Raw genomic sequence first — 7477 nt, 5'->3', positions numbered from 1 at the left:
AAGTCCTTTCATCAAAGGCAAACTCTGACCAAAGAAAAAACACCAGGGAATGTAACCTTCTATTTATTCTTTTCATGAACTTCCCCCTTTATCTTTGAAGCCTTCTTTTTCTGTAACAACCCTCTATTCCCCTCAATTGCACAGCCATACCTTATATAAAAATGGAGACCAGCAAATGCAGATGGGAAATGGCAAGTCACTGTTCTGTAGAGACTCCCACTGCCCAGCTTGCTTTCCTATGATCCCTCTCTCTGCTCTTTTGAGCAGGTTCTTGCTACACCACCAGCCTCACCCATAACCTCATCCACCATTGTGATATGGGTTTCATGTCTTGCACAGCCTGGGGAGTATAATGCAGATGAAGCTTAGAAGCAGAGCTGAGAGAGAAGAGGAAAGGGAGAAAGAAGCCTTGTTTTATTAGGCCCCAGCCCACTTCTAGCCCTTTCTGATCACTATAACCATCTCTTGTGTGGTGATTCATTTTTTAGATGTTTTGTCATTCTTGATTTAAGATCTAAAGCCATGGGAGAGAACTAGGTGGGACTAATTCTGTCTTCCTCAGCAAGACACAATAATTTAAAGCAGTGACATTTCCGGCCATACCTCAGGGACAATGCTGGCACACAGGCTCTCTGTCTATGCCTGTTTCTCCCTTCATGCTGGGACAGCAGGGCTTTCTCCAGGTCACAGGGGGCAGACCTGGCACTATCACACAGAGAGAAGGTTGATGACATGCCACCTTACCAAGCAGTTCTCTCACAGCTGTTCATGTGAACACAGCCCAGAGGCTGCTCTGCCATGCTCTCAGGTGCCTGTGCTCTGGTGTAGTGAATTCTCAGGCCTTAGCGTTCTGTGCCTCTATGATCTTACTCCTGGGGAATGAAGGAAAACATTGACCACATTTTCACACCTAGAACATACCATAGACCCTCCAAATAATGCCCTTCAACAGACCACTCAGTTACTCGGAAATCCTGACTAAGAAAGAGAAGCAGCATTAACTGAGTGTCCACCATTTGCCAAGCGCTTTGTATGTGCTGTAAAATGCAGTGTTCTCTTAGATTCTCTTTCCCTTGGTGAAGAGGAAGAAGGAACAAGGAGACTCACTTGACTCCCTTTAGGTCCTACAGGGCACATTGTGGAACTGCTCATGAGGGAACCAGCACATCCCATTTTCAGAGTGATAGTAAGAAGATGCATGATTGATTTCATTGCACCAACCAGTACTTAGAAATATGAGGAATGTGGGTGTCCCCTGAACACTTCTACTCATACATACAACTCCATTCCTTTACTCACTCACCTGTTCATTAATTCATTTGTTCATTGAACAAACTCAAATGAGTAACCCCAGAGACTGGACTGTTCCAAACACCCCAGGCCCTGCCCACTAAAAACATAGAGAAAAAGGGCCCATTTCTAAGTTATAGTGTTGCTCCCCGTTCTCCAGAAGGCCTGGTGAGTACTGAGAGTATCACTGTACAATGACAGCAAAACCCTCCAGACTCACTCCCAGCCAGGATTTGATTTACTGCATGTGGGTGATAAATTTCTGTCCTGGGGCTGCAGCAAGCTGTGGTCCATGCTGGAGATGGTGTGGGCTTGGAATAAAGACAGACAGACAGACAAAGTCTGTCAAGGGCTCCACAGGTTCAGTTCATTACATTCCGTCGCCATGAAGATTATTCAACTTTGATTCATTTGGAGTTTGCAGTAGTGACATGCAATCAAGCCTGACATTCATTCAAATCAGGGGCTCATCAATGTGCTAATTAGCTCAGTGTACTTGTTGTATCTATGTGAGGCAAACCCTAATGATGATCACTTGAACTTGATTTTGTCATTTTCTGTTTTTTCACGCTATTGAAAACCTTAGGAAAGCTCAGCATGGCCCTAGACCAGAAGTCAGGACTTAGCAACTAGGGTTACATTCCTGAGGTCCTGTTCAGGATACCCATCAACATCCAGATACAGGATTTATCATGTTCCTATGCTTTCCCTGGCTCAAAACTACTCCACTGCTCTCAGGAACACTAATCTCCCATCCATTTGTCAGTTATCAAATTTTGAGGGCCATCCAGTTGATACCAGCTTTGTGTAAAGGGAGCACAGAGAGGACTGTCCCTGGCCTGAAGAGCAAATAGAGACTTCTATACCATGTCGCAGGAGCTAGGGTAGGGAAAGTAAAAGTTATGAGATCATTGTATTAGTCGTTTTTGAGGTTGTTGTGGTAAAACACCATACTCAAGGCCACTTAAGGAAAAGAGAGTTTATTATTAGCTTGCAATTCCAGAGGGATAAGGGATAGGGGATAACATTTGAAACATAAATAAATAAAATATCCAATAAAGAACTTGAAAAAATAATATTCTACTTAACTATAGATAAACTATAGAAGAGTGCAGAATGATATCATAGCAGCAACAACCTGTTGTTCATATTACCAATCTTTTGTACATATTTACCAATCTTTTGATTGTATCAAAGGCCAAACGGTGTGCCCTACCTGAACATGTGAGCATAGACTCTACCATGTGCAGGAAGCAATGATACCCTGAATGCCGTGTCCTGGGGAGCTTCCAGCCAGGCTTGAATCCATGTGTCCTTCATTAGAGGCCCAGTAGACTTTATCCTTGTCCTAGAAGCTGGAAGGCATCAAATGCTGCTCTTTGTTTCCTAGCAGAGGAATTGAGAGCACAATGACTCCATGCAGATGAGTCTCATTTGTTCTTAAAGTGTCTGCTAAGACCAAAATGAGTTCTGTTATAAACATGGGAAACCAGAAGGGTTGACAAGACTTGTTCCTTCAGAGTGCACATTGTAGAAACTCAACAAAGTCATTCTTCAGTTCAGCATACAAAGCACAGGTTGAACTGGGTAAGGGTCGGCTAGATGTCCTCAGGGTCTGTTGTGTTGTGAATCACCAGGTAGAGTACATCGTGAAGAATCACAGGACAGAAACATAGCCAAAGGAACACAGAGCAAAAAGGGTGAGTAGCAGACAGGTACAATTTCCTGTGTATCAGGAAGGCTGGGAGGGCAGGCTCACACCCACGTAAAGAAGACTTCTCAGATGAATTACTTACCTCATGCTTCCCTTCACATGTGCAGAGTTCTTTCTCCAGGATATTGGGAGGCTACACAATCTCACTCTGTTTCCTTGGATCACTGAGTTCAACTCTTGGGCATCTCCAGATAGATGTTATTTGGTAACACTAAACTAATCCACATCCTTCTGTCTTCCAACTCAGATGTGGATGGTTTGCAGTGCCATCTTCAGGGGCCCCAACATGGTGGCAACACCATACCATGACATCTAGTTGCACCTCTTCCTTCCATCTCCACTTCAGTCCAAATGAGACAGTCCAATGCCTGTGTGGTTTTACAGACAAGGCTGTTCAGGGTTAAGCCAGTCACACTACTATCCCATGACCACAAAGTCAGCACATGGGAGGGTCAGATGCCAAAGTTGGATGCCCCTTATTGCAGACTCATGATCTTCCTATCCAGTGTTGTATTCCTGTGGCGTTCTATTTTCTCAGACTTGACGTTAAGGTGTCTATGAAGTTCACAGGGTCAGCAGTCCAAACAGGTGTGGTCACTGTGGCTTTGAAAGTCACTGGTGGCTTTGAAAGCACAGAAGGAAAAAAGAAAAAGAATAATAATATAAGGAGACTTGATCATGTCTGCCAGGGGTTAAATGATTACACAGAAACTTATTAATATTTATTGACACTTGAGAGCTTCTTTGGAGGTTCTGTCAGGGGAACGCAGCTACTGATATACACTTGACCGAAGACCAGTCCGCCTCTATTCAGGGAAGGTCAGCCTCTTGGACAGAACACACAGCTTCGGGAGGGACGCACATGGAGTGGAGAGGGAGGAAGGGGACACCCATCTAGTCAGCCAGATCAGCAGAATCAACTCTGGCAATCAATGGGGTGACAGATGTCACAGCCAGATCTCCCTCCCATACATCTAGGCAGATTCTCAGATAACTCATCAAAATTATCCTGAGCATTCTAGCCCACATCCCACCACAGGGCCAGTTCTTATTACCTCTCTTGCAGCCCTGACAGATCTGTTTCTCTCTTGTCCTGCTGGTGAAAACCCTCTCTCCTTCCAGAGACCCCTGCTCTGCAAGGAAGTTCTGTCTCCCCATTCCTGTCCACACATCAGCTTTTTATTAATCCGATCAGCAAATAAGGAAGGTGAATGTGATGTATCATAGTGCTCTGCAGGTACAAAATTAAAAATTGAATATACAGAGACAAACCTTCACACAATGTACAAATGTTACCCAGAGTGACACAGAGCCTTAGGCTAAACTCTAAATATGCAGGGGAAAGAAAGGCATTTAAGGAAACTTATTAGCAAGTTAATATGGCCCATGACTCAGAATGCCAAGGGGTCTGGCTATACAATTGAGCATGTGGCTCTGGGAACTGGTGCTTAGTAACTCTCTCCTTCTTGCTCCCCAAGCCTCAGAGTCCCCACAAACTCTAGGCTGGCATCTCTTGTGTACTTCGCTCATCTGTTTCTGGGGAAAGCATCTGTGTTCACCCAACAGCATACCAAAGTGCAACCCCACTCAGCCTTATTACTAGCCTAGATTCCAAAACCAACTCCCGAGGGTCCATTGATTTCCATCTGCTTTAATTCCACATAGAGAATATCTCATCAGCCCATCTCTGATCCATGTTCTCCCCTGGTCTGTTCTAGAAGTCTTTCTTCTACAAATACAGGTAGCACGGGTTCTCACACTGAGACCAGTGATGATGGCAAGTCATAGCTCTGTAGGAATTATTAATATCAAAATCTGTTGGTTACCATAACTACAGATAAGGTCAGGAGCTTATAAATTAACACAGAAAACAAGCAAATCACCAAAATCCATGACACAGCAGGGCAATCCATGTCATTATCTCTGTCTGGTCCTCCACTTTTTTTTAAATACAAAGAAGCAATTCATGACTTATACAATAAGCTCAGTGCAGTTAAAAGGACTGGATGACACCGAGCAGGGATGATAGGCACTTGTTTTTGTAAATAAAGTTTTATTGAGACACAGCCATGCTTGCTGGCTACCATTCAGGCTGCTTTCACCCAGAAGCAGCAGAGTGAGCAGTTTCAACAGAGATCTATTTCCCTTAGAACCCCAAAGAGCATCTGTCTGGAACATGAAAAGAAGTGTCAATACATGACATACTCACACTATTCTGCAGAACATTACTATTCTGCACAGGAAATTTAACTTTCTGGGGCCTCATGAAAGGAAGCTTACCTTAGGGAATATTTATCTTGGTTGTTAGTTTGAATAGGTCTTGGATCACCCATCAGTCAAGAGATGTGCTTCAGCACTGGTCTTTGAGGGGATCCTACTCAGAAGGGGCAGCAGCACCAGCCCAGATATAGAGGTTGAGGGAAAGCTATTGCTGCTTTTGCCATCCTGCCTTTGCTCCTTGCTGGGAGTGCATTTATTCTGTTTTTCCTGCTGCTGCCTTCTTTCAATGCTGTAGAAACCTAACATCTTTAGGTTTCCCATGTGGACTCTTCCAATGACCCTCCAGGAATCCCCTAAGCCTTTAGAAGCAGACTGGGATCCACTGCTGTGACATTCAGCCTTGTGAACTGAACAGATCCCAGATTCTGAGCCTCTCCAGTACACAGACAACCACTGTGCGCAGACAACCACGCAGCCCTCATTGTGTAAACCAATCTAATAAATCCCAAATGTAATTTATGTTGGTTCTATTGTTCCTGATCCTTAGGGGAAATCTAGTACAGAAAACAAAACAAAAAAAGAAGTAAGAGTTAAATAGGTCTTGCATAGAAAATGTCTTTCTCAGGGTTAGTATTGGAGGATAAGGCAGATCTGATCTGAGAAAAGTTGCCACCACATATTTCTTTCTGATACCAAAGCCTTCAGTGAAAACTGAAACACTGTTGTGTGCTGTGCCTGTGGTATTATATTCATGTAAGTGTTACTTACCAGATTATAAATGATTACAGCCTAAGCTTGAAACCAGAAGGTCTGCTGAGGAGCCCTGGCTCCTCCTCCAATCATTGGAAGCCAGTTGCTCAACTACAGGAAACAAAATCTTTATTTAGATCTAGAGATTGAACCCCATAGAAGACAGCTAAGCATAGCACAAAGTGTGAGGTATCTTTAGAGGTGGTTTGCAGACTCTCCAGACAAATTTTGATGCCAAAACTTCACAAGGACCCTCTCTTTTGGCAAATGAGACAAATCCCATTGCTACCACCCATTTCTATATAGGCCTCACTCATTCGATGGACAGTAGGTATCATGTCTGTCCCTTAGAGGGAACAAGAGCAAAGTCTAGTGTGTCTCTCAGGTCAGCTAGTGTGATCAGCTCACACAGTTAGTCTGAGACTTGGTTTTAGGACATAAATCTGTGAGACATGAAAACTTGTTATTCCTGAGAAAGCCATAGACACTAGTCATTCTGAGAATGAACAGGCTTAAACATTACAGGTAAGAGTCCATTCCTGTAATGTTACCAGGCTGTTCACAGACAGGGTTTTATCCCTGTGTTCATCTGTCACACAATCTGCTGCTTTGGCTCTTATACTCCTACTGACATATAATGTCCATCCAGAGAGGCTAAATTAACCCCTTGGTAACATTCCTAGGTCATTGCCACAAGTCTGTTTGTGTCTTGAGATGCTTCTGTCAACCAAGAACAGAGCCCACTGTGTTTAGCATGGTTTCACTCTCAGAGATGTTCTGAACTTCCCTCATTGGATGCAGGCTGCCTGTACAATTTCCTAGCTCTCTGCCGAGCAATCACCAGAATGAGGCAGAGACCACGATTTCTCAGAAGCTACCTCCCTGTAGGCATGGTTATTTTGCTGGAATCCCTGTGCACTTCAAATTAAGCTAGCAGAAAATCCTTACCCACCAGCTCTGCAGGGCACCTGTTCCGGCTGCCTTCATCACCAGTGAAGCACATCCACGATGTAGGCTGGAAACTGGCTGCAGAAACAGACAGCCTGGGCTCTGTGCTCTTGAAAGGCCTGGAAGCAAGACAGAATCATGACCTAAACTGTCTGATGCTAGCCTACCTATCCACCTGCAAGGCTGGTCCAGGGAGAGGAAATCTCTGGGGAGGCCACTGAATAAATAGCTGATGGGAAACAAGGGCTATCTTCCCTCGTGTGGCCTGGCCTTGGTAGCTATCTACAATTCTTTAGATGTTTTCTAGTGCCTGGGTTCTGCACTCCTCTGTCCTGAGTTCCTCCATCCTCACTGCCCATTGTTACCCTTAGTAACAAGCAATGCTCTTTGTAACCTGAGGGGAGAGAGGAGGGTCCTAGGCAAGGCTTCTCCCTTCAGATACCTCAATCAGAAGAACAGGAAGCCCATTTTCTACCCAGCTGTTCTCACACAGGCCAACTGCTCCATTTCCTCCTTAAAGTTCAGACTTTCCTGCAATGCCTTTTGTCACACCAG

At 44.4% G+C, this 7477-nt stretch overlaps 1 long non-coding RNA gene across 3 annotated transcripts; it reads right to left on the bottom strand.

Annotated features, from left to right (window-relative positions):
- Positions 1–2254: 2254 nt before the first annotated feature.
- LOC143441611 (uncharacterized) lies at positions 2255–7079 on the bottom strand. 3 transcript variants are annotated; one of them, XR_013109175.1, is made up of 4 exons: positions 6923–7079; positions 5993–6085; positions 4060–4235; positions 2255–3626 (listed from the first exon to the last, which is right to left on the bottom strand). It is a non-coding gene; the product is annotated as an uncharacterized LOC143441611 (long non-coding RNA). The 3 variants fall into 3 exon arrangements; XR_013109174.1 differs by having other exon boundaries at positions 6927–7079; XR_013109176.1 differs by lacking the exon at positions 4060–4235.
- Positions 7080–7477: the final 398 nt, after the last annotated feature.

Source organism: Arvicanthis niloticus, chromosome 3 (assembly GCF_011762505.2).
Source record: "Arvicanthis niloticus isolate mArvNil1 chromosome 3, mArvNil1.pat.X, whole genome shotgun sequence".
Classification (NCBI taxonomy): domain Eukaryota; kingdom Metazoa; phylum Chordata; class Mammalia; order Rodentia; family Muridae; genus Arvicanthis; species Arvicanthis niloticus.
The sequence above is the reverse complement of the archived record's forward strand: the minus strand, read 5'-3'. Positions and strand labels throughout refer to the sequence as shown.